The sequence below is a fragment of the Pecten maximus genome, unplaced genomic scaffold (assembly GCF_902652985.1).
Source record: "Pecten maximus unplaced genomic scaffold, xPecMax1.1, whole genome shotgun sequence".
Lineage (NCBI taxonomy): Eukaryota > Metazoa > Mollusca > Bivalvia > Pectinida > Pectinidae > Pecten > Pecten maximus.
The window spans coordinates 2,479-18,084 of NW_022979168.1; the positions used below are offsets into that span (position 1 = coordinate 2,479).

General features: G+C 39.3%; 2 long non-coding RNA genes across 3 annotated transcripts; both read left to right on the top strand.

Annotated features, from left to right (window-relative positions):
* The first annotated feature begins 222 nt into the window (after positions 1 to 222).
* Positions 223 to 6,642, top strand: LOC117318283. The gene is made up of 5 exons (XR_004530324.1): positions 223 to 488; positions 1,434 to 1,547; positions 2,418 to 2,546; positions 2,962 to 3,118; positions 6,470 to 6,642. It is a non-coding gene; the product is annotated as an uncharacterized LOC117318283 (long non-coding RNA).
* Positions 6,643 to 10,930: 4,288 nt separating this feature from the next.
* LOC117318284 lies at positions 10,931 to 13,793 on the top strand. Of its 2 annotated transcripts, XR_004530326.1 has the most exons (4): positions 10,931 to 11,168; positions 12,114 to 12,227; positions 13,098 to 13,226; positions 13,642 to 13,793. It is a non-coding gene; the product is annotated as an uncharacterized LOC117318284 (long non-coding RNA). The 2 variants fall into 2 exon arrangements; XR_004530325.1 differs by lacking the exon at positions 10,931 to 11,168 and having other exon boundaries at positions 11,179 to 12,227.
* The last annotated feature ends 1,813 nt before the right edge of the window (positions 13,794 to 15,606 follow it).

Consider the following 15,606-nt stretch of genomic DNA (forward strand, 5'->3'; position numbering starts at 1 on the left):
TTGGTGCAGTCTCCATCTGAGCCAGGTCCTGGTCAGGTACAGAAGTGGTTGAGGATGTATCCCTCTGAGCCAGGTCCTGGTCAGGTACAGAAGTGGTTGAGGATGTATCCCTCTGAGCCAGGTCCTGGTCAGGTACAGAAGTGGTTGAGGATGTATCCCTCTGAGCCAGGCCCTGGTCAGGTACAGAAGTGGTTGAGGATGTATCTTAGGTAGTGCAGGATGTATCCCTCTGAGCCAGGTCCTGGTCAGTTACAGAGACAGTGAGGATCTCCTCTGTCTGTGGCTCCTCATCCGATATGTGACAGGATGAATCAGACAGCATCAGATCCGCATACGTGTCTGGTTCCTCCGCTTCTGATTCCTCTGAGGATTCTGATGATGAGGATGTTGAAGATGACGAGGGCGATACTATCCTTGGTCTCTTGGCCCACGTTCTAGATTGATCTTTCTTAGGCTGGTGTGGCACAGTTGGAGCTGTCCTTTTTCGGGTAGGAGCTGCTGTCATATTGTTGTTAACTGAACCACTTGGCTTTCCTTTGGGTTTGACCTTATGAATCACTGAAGCCATCTTTGGTGGGTTAGACCTCTCCGGTGATGTCCGGGTCTGTCTCTCCTTCCGCCTAAGTATACTATCTGCTTCCCGCCTAGCCTCCTGTCTTTCTTGAGGTGTTCTAGGATCCCTTAACACTTTCTTTATTTGGTTCCGTCTCCCTCTTTGGAAGTGAGTGAACTCGTCCTGTTCCTCTTTTGTAAATGTCATCGTGTTTCTCTTCACCGTTTCCATAATGCCCCCAGTACATTTGTTATGTCTGGCATCTATCCGGTTTGCAAGTCCTTTGCAAGTACTGCAGCGGAAAATGAATCCAGAATGGGCGGCAGTCATGTGGCGCTCCACAAAGTATAGCTTAGCATAGTCTGTGTGGTCGTTGCACATCTGGCATTCATATCTGGTAATTGTCTATAAAGGAACAAAAGTCAGTTTGAATACCAATTTGAATTTACCAATTACTTAGATTTTTAAACATTTAACATCACATCCCAAATTCCTATCCAGCATGGATAAATAGAATTACTTCCTACCTAGTCCCCCCAGGTAAGTGTGCCCTTGTAAGCCTTCATATGATTGTGATGAACAATTTTTGCTTTACTCCTACGGGTTTTCCTTACCCGATATACAACATCACTGATCTTTTGATCCACACAGTAGGGACCCTCCCAGTGACGGTGAAGTTTTGAACCTTTCCCTTTATAACTAGGGTTATACAACCAGACAAGATCTCCCTCTTTAAATTGGTTTAATTGTATATTTCTGTCATGGTCTTTCCTCATACTGTCAGTAGTCAGTTTAACTCGTCCTCTACCAAACTCATGTATTTTGTCTAATGTTTGACTCAAAGCCATAGCATAATCTGTCTGGATTTTGTCATTTTCAGATCTTATCCGTCCCAGAACGAGGTCAATTGGAAGATTGATGCTTCTCCCGAATGTCATCTCGCTGGGAGAAACTCCGGTGGATTCATGTACAGAAGAGCGATAAGCCATCATGAGTAGGTAAATGTATTCGTCCCAATCCTTCTTGTTGTCTGATACGAAAGCCGAGAGCATTGCCTCGATTGTCCTATTGGCTCTTTCCACCATACCATCGGACTGAGGTCTGTAGGGAGTAGTCCTTGTCTTTTCTATTCCAAGTATTTTACACATTTCCTGGAACACATCCGACTCAAAATTAGTCCCCTGATCCGAGTGTAATTGCATAGGAGTTCCAAATATGGTAACAACTCTTTCCACAAATTTCTGAGCAACTGTTATAGCTTTTTGGTTTCTCATGGGTATAGCATCCACCCACTTTGTAAAATAATCTGCAACTACAAGTAAGTACATATTTCCCTTGTTGGTTAAAGGCAAAGGCCCTAGTACATCTAGTGCCCATCTTTCCATGGGTCCCCCAACTTGGTAAGTCTGCATTGGTGCTTTAGCATGTTTGTTAGGAGCTTTCCTTGCTCCACATTGATCACAAGTAGCACACCAGTGTTTTACGTCCTTGGACATATTATTCCAAAAATATCGCTCCCTTATCTTGGAGAGTGTTTTCTTAATTCCCAAATGTCCTCCAGATACTCCATTATGTAATTGTGTCAAAACATATGATTTAAGACCATTAGGTATAACTATCTGTAAGATTGGTTGTCTCCCCTGATTTGATTCCCATCTGTGACAAAGTACATCTTCAACCATTTCCAATGAGTCTATTCGCATCCAGTAATATTTGCAGATATCATTTTGAGGTGCAATATCAGGCCAAGCTGGTTTATTTCCAGTTTTTACCCATCTAATGACAAGTTTCAATACTGTATCTTGTTCCTGCATTTCTTGCATATATTTGGAAGTAAAAATGTTTTTCTCATCTTGATTTCCAGTTGTCTCCCCTGAACTGCCATGAGCCTGTTGAGTGTTGTCCACCACACTGGTAACTGATGAAGTCTCCGACTTTGCATCCTTATCTGAACCCTGTGACCTGGTGGTTACACGTAAGCATGAGGTATCAGGTAACTGGTTGATTGTGGAGTCAAATTTATCTGAACACAATATATTTTGATATTTCTCCTCTGCTCTAGTGCAGTGTTTGCATTCCTGTTTCATACAAGGTCTGCGAGACAAAGCATCTGCATTTCCATGCGCTCTTCCAGCCCTGTGTTCTATTTTGAATTGATATGTGGAAAGAAATTCAAACCACCTGGCAATTTGTCCTTCTGGATTCTTAAAGTTAAGAAGCCAAGTTAATGCTCCATGATCAGTTCTTACTTTGAAGAACTGTCCATACAGGTAATGATGAAAATGTTTGATGGAACTAACTATAGCAAGTAACTCTTTCCGAGTTACACAGTACTTTCTTTCTGGTTTACTAAATGCTTTACTATAATAACAAATGACCTTTTCTTCTCCTTCTTGTATCTGTGACAGGACTGCACCTAGCCCTTCATTGGAAGCATCCGTATCCAAGATGTAGAGTCCATCAACCTTTGGATAAGCCAGGATCGGGGCACTTGTGAGTGCTCTCTTCAACAGGTCGAAAGCTTCCTGACAGTCTCCATCCCAAACAAATTTCTGGTACAGCTCGGTGAGTTTATGTAAGGGACGAGCTAGATCTGCAAATTTGTACACAAACCGTCGATAATAAGAACAAAGTCCTAAGAACATTCTCACTTCTTTTACATTAGAAGGTATTGGCCAGTTCAATACAGCTTGGGTTTTTCCAGGATCGGTTGCCACTCCTTTGTTACTGACCACATGTCCAAGAAATGATACTTCCTGCTGGAAAAGATGACATTTCTTTGGGCTCATTTTTAAGTTAGCCTCCCTTAATCTCTGAAATACTGTTCGAAGATTTTCCAAATGTTCTGGAAAACTCTTGGAGAATACAATAATATCATCTAGATATACCATTCAAATTTGCCAAGTCAAATTTTTTAACACTTTCTCCATGAGCCTTTCAAAAACAGCAGGAGCATTTGCTAGCCCAAATGGGAGACAGACAAATTGCCATAATCCTCCACCTTGCACCGAAAAAGCTGTCTTAGGTCTATCTTCTGGGGCTACTGGCACTTGCCAATACCCACTTTTCAAATCCAGAGTGGAAAACCACTTTGATCCTGACAGTGCATCTATTGTGCTATCAATCCGAGGTAAGGGATGGCTATCCTTTACAGTGACATCATTTAACTTCCTGTAGTCTATGCAGAGCCTTAGACTATTATCTCGTTTCCTAACTAACACTACACTGGAGCTCCAAGGACTTTCTGAGGGCTCTATTACCCCTTTGTCATACATGTCCTCAATTTCTTTTTCAACTTCTTTTCTGTTGGCTATGGGTATCCGTCGAGGATATTGTCTTATTGGGGCAGCAGATCCAGTGTTAATAGTATGCTGTGCTAAATCCGTAAGTCCCATATCCTCAGATGACCTTGAAAAACTACTTTGATATTCTATTAAGAGATCTTTAAGGGCACCCGTCTGTCCCTCATCTAATTTACTATTTGCCTCTTCAAATAACCTTGTCAAATGTTCAGGGATTTTCCTACTGTGAGTATTGGGTTCCTCAACCTGAACCTCATTTACCCTCATTTCCTTAGGGGATAGATCCGGATAATCCTCCACAACGTCAATTGTGGCTATTATAGTATCCTTGTGCAGCACACATTCATTGTCCTGTGCATTCAAAAATCTCAAGGGCACATAACCTAACCTTGGATTAACCAAGCTTTTTGCTAACATAACATTGTATTTCTGTACAAATTCTGTCATGGGTTCTAACAACATAGTTGTTGCCCTAAAAATTGGATCAACTACCCTACCTGGGATAATAATTTCACAGTTTGGTGGAACTTTTACGTCCTCAGTTATACACACCCTACTAATAGATGGCTCGGAACCCTTTTGGAACCTATAACACTGAATATTTTTCCCTTTGATAGAGAGACAATTTTTATTGAGCAGAATATCAATAGAATGAGCTGTCAAAAAATCTAAACCAAGTATACCTTCTTGTTTGATATCAGCTATTAAAAATTCATGCTCTAGCTCAAGAGAACCTAATTTGATAGTCAAATGACATTTCCCCAGAAATGGCCTTTTCTCTCCGGTTGCAGTCACTAGATTTAATACAACAGGTTCAATACTTGTTTTTTGGTCTAATTCTTTAAAGAATTTCTCACTGAGAATAGATACATTTGCTCCAGTATCCACTAATATAGAAATTAACTGACTCTGTATCCTGGCACATGCAAAGAGACCTTCACTATCATTATTTATACTGTTTACTATGATATCCTTGGGTCTGTTCCCCTTTTCTGCCGACTTCCGACCCGTGAACTCGGCCTCTAGAAGTTTCCCTGAGCAGTATGTGCATTCTGATCTACCGCAGAGTTATTTGCTCTCTCGTGACTATTGTCCTGTCTGAGAAAGTTACTGTTTTGTTGCCCCTGACTAGTCCCATTTGGGTGGTTTGGTCGATTATCTCCCCTTAGACTAGGAATTCTTGGTCCATCCATGCAAGATGACCGCTGTTGAGCATGGTAGTTAGCTGACGCTTGACTATTTGAATGATGGGCATGTGGTCGGTCTCTGTTGGAATTATAGTTTCCCCTATTACCATTCCCATTCCAGACACTTGGTTGTCTTTGTCCATTCTGAATTTTGTTGCCTCCATTATGACTTTTCATGGTATAGGTCAGTTGTTTGGTCGCCCTTTCCAGACCTAAGATACTTCTAGTTAAGGTACCAACATCAATTTGTTCTCCTTGATCCTTGTCCATTTTCTCCAACTGTAATTGATTTACTGGGACATTCCTGGACTCCTCCTGACAGACATGATGTACAGATTTCCCTCTCTGTCTATCTGCTAGTCTGTGGGCTTCTAATCTTACAGCATGTGTCTCTGCCTCATTAATGCTCTTAGGTCGGAGTTCTCTTACTCGGAGTCGCATTTCTGAGTCTTGTAAGGAGTCAATGAAATGGTCCAGTGCTAGAATGCTAGTTAAATTTGCGTCAGCTGTCGGATACGCCTGTCTCGTTAATTTTCTTATAGATTGAGCTACTTCTGATAAGGACTCATTTTTACCCCTAACTCTAGTTTGGAGCCTTGCTCTATACATCTCTGAGCGTTCTGTTGATCCGTAACGGACTTGAAGTAATTTAACTAAAGAGTCAAAGTCCTGTTGCTCCTGTTGACATAGTTCTGTCAAGATAGTCCGAGCACTACTTCCCAAACTACTGGCAAGATACAGTGATTTCTCCTCGTACCCCCAGTTGTTTATTTGAGCAATTATTTCAAATTGCGTCAAGTACTCTTCAAAGTCCTCCTCCCCGTCATATCTAGGAGGTTTAACTTTTGTATGAGTTTTAGCAGTCACTATCTGTCTAGGTTGATTATAATGTGAATTTCCTGCACGGTTATCATTCTTATTTGTAAAATTAACTGTGCATGCCGGCTCGATGGACGGACTACCTCTATAATCTGGTTCTACAATCTCCCTCCTTCCAGATCTGTGATATTGTATGTTTCCCTGAGAACATTCATCCCCTGTTCCCGAGATATCTGGTACTTGTTTATCCACCCCATTTGTTTGGGTTGATCTACATGTATCCCCAACAACATGGTCATCGCTATGTGTACAGTTGTATAATGCCCCCTGGGGACCCTGTTCTCTGCTTTCCCATGCATGTCCTGGCATGTTTTGATGCCCGTTTCCCTGGGACAATATATGCCCAATTTCCTTATCATTATCATGTACCAAATGTTCTAACTTGGTAAACTTATTCTGTAAACTCAGTATTTCTCTGTTAACACCATACACAGCATCATGTAACTCTTGTTTCATTTGATTGTTTTCTTGTCTTATTATATTGAATTGTTCCCCCATCCTATTGAGTAATGTATCCATGCTGAATTGGTTATTCTGTATATTTTCAGATTTCCTATGGGATGGTCCAGGAGCTTCTTCATCAGAAAACCCCTCAATGGTTATGTCATTCTCTGTACCACTACCTGAACGAGCCTTACCTACTGGAAATGTGACTTCAGATTCGTCTCCAGAATCCATATTTTCCAATTCTACTTAATTAAAAAAAATATGTAGAATAGCAGAATTCTTATTTTGTTTTTGTCAATTCTCCAATTATAAAGTTTGAATTTTATCGGGAACTGATCATTACCTTTGGTCCACTAGACACTGGGAATAATTATTTGTTTGGATATTTAATCCACAATATCCTGCCGACGACGCCAATGTAACGCTTCTCTGACCCAGCTTATCCTGTGGGAGAGATTTGGTTATCATAAAATTTATAAGGTCCGTTCCCAGCCTAGCACTCGTGACCAAATGTAAAACCAGCAACACACATGATAAAATTCAGCATTTTATTAATACTTCAATAAAGATATTTGTACATAAACACATTTCATTACAGCTCAAAATGTTCTAGTTAAGTACAGAGAATGAGTTTTCATAACTTATTAGACATGATACTTCTATAGATTATTTGTTCCCCGATATGGGAAAACCCTACTTGTTCCCAAATATGGGAAAAACTCCCTGTTCCCAGATATGGGAAAACTATCCGTTCCCAGATATGGGAAAATATCCGTTCCCAAATATGGGAACTATCCGTTCCCAGATATGGGAAAATATTGTTTAACTTTGGTAATAAATTATTTCACTTAAGTTCATTTGACTAAATTATGTATATCAATACATAAGGATAGTATTGTCCAACTATTACAACTATATATGAACTGGTGTAAATGTTATTTTCCCCGAGATCTCAATATCTCTGCTGTCAGTGTCACTTGGAGTTTTGGTGTTCCCACCCTGGGGAAAGTTTTCTCCGGGTTTTTTTTTCTATACAAAATATTTCCCCATTGGTTTCCAAAGTGAGCACTGGGTCATCCGTCCCACTTTTACATTGCTTTAAAGCTTACCAAAGTTTCCATTTCTCCAATCGGGTTGAAGGGTCAATGTAAAAATACCTTCAGCGTTTTAATAAAACGAATGACAACATTTCTCCGATTTTCGGGGTTTATATAGTACTTGGAATAGTAGCGCGTGCAGAAGTTTCTGCTGACAGTTAATCTGCGCTCCGCTTGTATTCGTCTTTGGTTTATTGACCAATCAGCGCCGTCCTTACAAATCCAATGCTTTGTTATTGCCGACAGACGAAAGCATTCCACCGTGCCGTCAGAGGAGTGGAAAATAGTCATTTCTAGCGTAAATAACATTAGATGCTACTTAAAACTAATACGATCGAAGTCTTTAGGATATATATGAACAAGGTAAATACTCTATCATGCATGTTAATCGTGAAATCCCTCCGTAAATAGACGATATTGGTATATATGATTCAACCACGTTACAAAGATGACGGTCCTCGAGTTCGATCACAGGGTTTAATTCCTTCTGCTTTCCTCTGTAGTTATCTTCTGTCTTCTCGATAACTCCCGGTAATGATTTATTTATTACTATGTTAGATTGTAATTCGAGCTTCTATCAGGCTCGTAACATTACCCCCTTCCATGTAAAGCATTTCGTCCCGAATGCCAAATAATTAATCTCGAATTTACATGATAACAGGTGCGTGTCACGTGCTTCCCGCCGTGACAAGTTATCTAGAAAAGTATTTTGGGTTTGCTAGGCCCGTATACTGATCCTGCAAATTCTTCCGTGAGATTATTTATAGCTTATAGTACCCAGGAAAAGTATATTTTTTTTTTCTCTGGAGTTTGAGTCCAGTACATACTTTATTTCCTTTTGGCGAGGTCCATCACTAGACATGCATGTGAGAATGTAAGGGATTTTTTTTTAAACTCCATATCCCCATGATGTCTTCCATTTCCCTTCGTGTGACTCGAGTAAGTTCCCTGGCAGGAAACTGGATCTTCAGGTATGTATATATTTTTTCCCAAAATGAACAAACAACCTTGTAAAGTTGAACTTCTTTTATATTTACATTCGACTTCAATATTATATACACAGTGACACATGATATCTATGTTTACATTGGTCACCTAAAACCTTAAATCTTGCAATAAAATATATATCTTCAGTATTAATTTTATCCACATATTCATAACCTGGGATATTTACAATAATATACTACAGATTCTTAGATATTTATCTTGCATCAGTCACTCTCATACACAACACCTTATTTTTTTTTTTTTTTTTTACATTCCAAAAATAAATATTTTACATTCATGTATATGTACAGATCTACACATAGTTAATTGTTCACAAATATCCCAAGTTACTGTACAGTAATAATTTGTAATATTTACAAAAAACCCAAATCTTGTAATAATATATATGTTTAGTTGAAATATTAATTTCATCCACATATTCATAACCTAGATATTTATTTACAATAATATACTACTGATTCTTAGATATTTATCTTGCATCAGTCACTCTCAAACAAAACACCTTCTTATTTACATTTCAGAAAATAAATAATTTACATTCATGTATATATGTACAGATCTACACATATTCAATTGTTCACAAATATCCCAAGTTGCTGTACAGTAATAATTTGTAATATTTACAAAACTTGTTAATAACTTAAATTGATATATTGATATGTAACTCCCATACACTTTACCAAAACTATTTACAATATCATATATTGTCAGATTATTTATAAATATTTTGGTTATCATTCCATCAATTGTTATTCGCATACAATAAAAACCTTTTATGTTATCAAGATAAATAATTTGCATAAATGTATATACAGATCTATCAGTCATACACACATATATATACATACAGCTCTACACAGTCATACATGTACATATATATACAGATCTGCAGTCAATTTCACCTCACAATATACCCGTATTACCTCTACAGTGAAATTTCCTCATTTTCTATCTTTACAGTTGAATTAATATAATAAAAAAACAGATATATTTGATTCTTAGATATATACAAATTAATTTCGTAATAAACAATGGCATCTCAATCTCTTTGTCTGAATACATATATGATACATAATGAACAGACATAATATTGTCTCCAATAATGGCATTATATTCACTTCTTTTTTCTATAAATAGTTACATAATGTACAATATTTACATTTCATTGCATAATGTACATTATTTACATTTCACTGAAGAAAAACTTGTTAGATTCACAATAAAAAAATATTTGTGGGATTTTTAAATGCGATAAAGGGGGGAAAAATAGTAATGAAGTTAAATGATTGAAATTTGTTTCCTTTCTGTTTCCAGTAACCAGCATGTAGGCATGGACTAATAATTAAAGTCAGGTAATTATATGTACATTGTTTCAGAATTTGAAAAAAAATTAATTTCATTAAATAAATATCTTAATGGCAACTACCTTAATGGCAACTACCTTACCCCCTTCCATTACAGGAATTCGTCCCGAATTTTATCCTAAAGTGTCAAATTCTGTTAAAATTACTAAAATCTTATGGACAATGAATAATAATACTTTACACATATGTCTTCCTTATATTACACTTGGTATTATACCAGATATTTACAACATATTTACAACTAGGATTACCCTTGTATTTTACACAACACTGTTTTTTTTTCAGTGGGGTCATTTACCCTAGGTAAAACACAGACAACATGAAATAAGACCACCCCCAAACCCAACTATAACTCATTAGAATTCCCCAAGTCTTTCCCTTACAATCTTAATTAACCCCTTAAGTTCATAATACAGAGCCTCGGCCAACAGTTCTTCCAACTCTCTTGTGCCATTTGGTAAGGTGCGATGCACAGGTGCCACTTTGATGTTTCTGAGATAATTTAGTATAACCCGGAAATGTTTTCCATCTCTGTCTATAAAGTACGTATACTTGTTAGTAACCTCATAGGGTTGATGGGGAGAGGTCTTCTGTACCATTCTCTCCAGCAGACCTTTTTCAGCCGTAAGGGTGGCAGCACTGGTGGTGAACTTGTCCCCGCCCACATTTAAGATAAGGCGCTGGGTTTGGTTAATAGAATGCTGCAGCAGTTTCTTGTCAGAGGGGACATAATCTACAGGAGTAGATAAAATAATACCGTTGTTGTCTTCTGAAACAGGTGCGCTGTGCTGGGTTTCTTCGTGAGTCGGATCTTTGCTGTGCATAGGACCGGTTGGTGCAGTCTCCATCTGAGCCAGGTCCTGGTCAGGTACAGAAGTGGTTGAGGATGTATCCCTCTGAGCCAGGTCCTGGTCAGGTACAGAAGTGGTTGAGGATGTATCCCTCTGAGCCAGGTCCTGGTCAGGTACAGAAGTAGTGCAGGATGTATCCCTCTGAGCCAGGCCCTGGTCAGGTACAGAAGTAGTGCAGGATGTATCTGGTCAGGTACAGAAGTAGTGCAGGATGTATCCCGCTGAGCCAGGTCCTGGTCAGTTACAGAGACAGTGAGGATCTCCTCTGTCTGTGGCTCCTCATCCGATATGTGACAGGATGAATCAGACAGCATCAGATCCGCATACGTGTCTGGTTCCTCCGCTTCTGATTCCTCTGAGGATTCTGATGATGAGGATGTTGAAGATGACGAGGGCGATACTATCCTTGGTCTCTTGGCCCACGTTCTAGATTGATCTTTCTTAGGCTGGTGTGGCACAGTTGGAGCTGTCCTTTTTCGGGTAGGAGCTGCTGTCATATTGTTGTTAACTGAACCACTTGGCTTTCCTTTGGGTTTGACCTTATGAATCACTGAAGCCATCTTTGGTGGGTTAGACCTCTCCGGTGATGTCCGGGTCTGTCTCTCCTTCCGCCTAAGTATACTATCTGCTTCCCGCCTAGCCTCCTGTCTTTCTTGAGGTGTTCTAGGATCCCTTAACACTTTCTTTATTTGGTTCCGTCTCCCTCTTTGGAAGTGAGTGAACTCGTCCTGTTCCTCTTTTGTAAATGTCATCGTGTTTCTCTTCACCGTTTCCATAATGCCCCCAGTACATTTGTTATGTCTGGCATCTATCCGGTTTGCAAGTCCTTTGCAAGTACTGCAGCGGAAAATGAATCCAGAATGGGCGGCAGTCATGTGGCGCTCCACAAAGTATAGCTTAGCATAGTCTGTGTGGTCGTTGCACATCTGGCATTCATATCTGGTAATTGTCTATAAAGGAACAAAAGTCAGTTTGAATACCAATTTGAATTTACCAATTACTTAGATTTTTAAACATTTAACATCACATCCCAAATTCCTATCCAGCATGGATAAATAGAATTACTTCCTACCTAGTCCCCCCAGGTAAGTGTGCCCTTGTAAGCCTTCATATGATTGTGATGAACAATTTTTGCTTTACTCCTACGGGTTTTCCTTACCCGATATACAACATCACTGATCTTTTGATCCACACAGTAGGGACCCTCCCAGTGACGGTGAAGTTTTGAACCTTTCCCTTTATAACTAGGGTTATACAACCAGACAAGATCTCCCTCTTTAAATTGGTTTAATTGTATATTTCTGTCATGGTCTTTCCTCATACTGTCAGTAGTCAGTTTAACTCGTCCTCTACCAAACTCATGTATTTTGTCTAATGTTTGACTCAAAGCCATAGCATAATCTGTCTGGATTTTGTCATTTTCAGATCTTATCCGTCCCAGAACGAGGTCAATTGGAAGATTGATGCTTCTCCCGAATGTCATCTCGCTGGGAGAAACTCCGGTGGATTCATGTACAGAAGAGCGATAAGCCATCATGAGTAGGTAAATGTATTCGTCCCAATCCTTCTTGTTGTCTGATACGAAAGCCGAGAGCATTGCCTCGATTGTCCTATTGGCTCTTTCCACCATACCATCGGACTGAGGTCTGTAGGGAGTAGTCCTTGTCTTTTCTATTCCAAGTATTTTACACATTTCCTGGAACACATCCGACTCAAAATTAGTCCCCTGATCCGAGTGTAATTGCATAGGAGTTCCAAATATGGTAACAACTCTTTCCACAAATTTCTGAGCAACTGTTATAGCTTTTTGGTTTCTCATGGGTATAGCATCCACCCACTTTGTAAAATAATCTGCAACTACAAGTAAGTACATATTTCCCTTGTTGGTTAAAGGCAAAGGCCCTAGTACATCTAGTGCCCATCTTTCCATGGGTCCCCCAACTTGGTAAGTCTGCATTGGTGCTTTAGCATGTTTGTTAGGAGCTTTCCTTGCTCCACATTGATCACAAGTAGCACACCAGTGTTTTACGTCCTTGGACATATTATTCCAAAAATATCGCTCCCTTATCTTGGAGAGTGTTTTCTTAATTCCCAAATGTCCTCCAGATACTCCATTATGTAATTGTGTCAAAACATATGATTTAAGACCATTAGGTATAACTATCTGTAAGATTGGTTGTCTCCCCTGATTTGATTCCCATCTGTGACAAAGTACATCTTCAACCATTTCCAATGAGTCTATTCGCATCCAGTAATATTTGCAGATATCATTTTGAGGTGCAATATCAGGCCAAGCTGGTTTATTTCCAGTTTTTACCCATCTAATGACAAGTTTCAATACTGTATCTTGTTCCTGCATTTCTTGCATATATTTGGAAGTAAAAATGTTTTTCTCATCTTGATTTCCAGTTGTCTCCCCTGAACTGCCATGAGCCTGTTGAGTGTTGTCCACCACACTTGTAACTGATGAAGTCTCTGAAGTTGCATCCTTATCTGAACCCTGTGACCTGGTGGTTACACGTAAGCATGAGGTATCAGGTAACTGATTGATTGTGGAGTCAAATTTATCTGAACACAATATATTTTGATATTTCTCCTCTGCTCTAGTGCAGTGTTTGCATTCCTGTTTCATACAAGGTCTGCGAGACAAAGCATCTGCATTTCCATGCGCTCTTCCAGCCCTGTGTTCTATTTTGAATTGATATGTGGAAAGAAATTCAAACCACCTGGCAATTTGTCCTTCTGGATTCTTAAAGTTAAGAAGCCAAGTTAATGCTCCATGATCAGTTCTTACTTTGAAGAACTGTCCATACAGGTAATGATGAAAATGTTTGATGGAACTAACTATAGCAAGTAACTCTTTCCGAGTTACACAGTACTTTCTTTCTGGTTTACTAAATGCTTTACTATAATAACAAATGACCTTTTCTTCTCCTTCTTGTATCTGTGACAGGACTGCACCTAGCCCTTCATTGGAAGCATCCGTATCCAAGATGTAGAGTCCATCAACCTTTGGATAAGCCAGGATCGGGGCACTTGTGAGTGCTCTCTTCAACAGGTCGAAAGCTTCCTGACAGTCTCCATCCCAAACAAATTTCTGGTACAGCTCGGTGAGTTTATGTAAGGGACGAGCTAGATCTGCAAATTTGTACACAAACCGTCGATAATAAGAACAAAGTCCTAAGAACATTCTCACTTCTTTTACATTAGAAGGTATTGGCCAGTTCAATACAGCTTGGGTTTTTCCAGGATCGGTTGCCACTCCTTTGTTACTGACCACATGTCCAAGAAATGATACTTCCTGCTGGAAAAGATGACATTTCTTTGGGCTCATTTTTAAGTTAGCCTCCCTTAATCTCTGAAATACTGTTCGAAGATTTTCCAAATGTTCTGGAAAACTCTTGGAGAATACAATAATATCATCTAGATATACCATTCAAATTTGCCAAGTCAAATTTTTTAACACTTTCTCCATGAGCCTTTCAAAAACAGCAGGAGCATTTGCTAGCCCAAATGGGAGACAGACAAATTGCCATAATCCTCCACCTTGCACCGAAAAAGCTGTCTTAGGTCTATCTTCTGGGGCTACTGGCACTTGCCAATACCCACTTTTCAAATCCAGAGTGGAAAACCACTTTGATCCTGACAGTGCATCTATTGTGCTATCAATCCGAGGTAAGGGATGGCTATCCTTTACAGTGACATCATTTAACTTCCTGTAGTCTATGCAGAGCCTTAGACTATTATCTCGTTTCCTAACTAACACTACACTGGAGCTCCAAGGACTTTCTGAGGGCTCTATTACCCCTTTGTCATACATGTCCTCAATTTCTTTTTCAACTTCTTTTCTGTTGGCTATGGGTATCCGTCGAGGATATTGTCTTATTGGGGCAGCAGATCCAGTGTTAATAGTATGCTGTGCTAAATCCGTAAGTCCCATATCCTCAGATGACCTTGAAAAACTACTTTGATATTCTATTAAGAGATCTTTAAGGGCACCCGTCTGTCCCTCATCTAATTTACTATTTGCCTCTTCAAATAACCTTGTCAAATGTTCAGGGATTTTCCTACTGTGAGTATTGGGTTCCTCAACCTGAACCTCATTTACCCTCATTTCCTTAGGGGATAGATCCGGATAATCCTCCACAACGTCAATTGTGGCTATTATAGTATCCTTGTGCAGCACACATTCATTGTCCTGTGCATTCAAAAATCTCAAGGGCACATAACCTAACCTTGGATTAACCAAGCTTTTTGCTAACATAACATTGTATTTCTGTACAAATTCTGTCATGGGTTCTAACAACATAGTTGTTGCCCTAAAAATTGGATCAACTACCCTACCTGGGATAATAATTTCACAGTTTGGTGGAACTTTTACGTCCTCAGTTATACACACCCTACTAATAGATGGCTCGGAACCCTTTTGGAACCTATAACACTGAATATTTTTCCCTTTGATAGAGAGACAATTTTTATTGAGCAGAATATCAATAGAATGAGCTGTCAAAAAATCTAAACCAAGTATACCTTCTTGTTTGATATCAGCTATTAAAAATTCATGCTCTAGCTCAAGAGAACCTAATTTGATAGTCAAATGACATTTCCCCAGAAATGGCCTTTTCTCTCCGGTTGCAGTCACTAGATTTAATACAACAGGTTCAATACTTGTTTTTTGGTCTAATTCTTTAAAGAATTTCTCACTGTGAATAGATACATTTGCTCCAGTATCCACTAATATAGAAATTAACTGACTCTGTATCCTGGCACATGCAAAGAGACCTTCACTATCATTATTTATACTGTTTACTATGATATCCTTGGGTCTGTTCCCCTTTTCTGCCGACTTCCGACCCGTGAACTCGGCCTCTAGAAGTTTTCCTGAGCAGTATGTGCATTCTGATCTACCGCAGAGTTA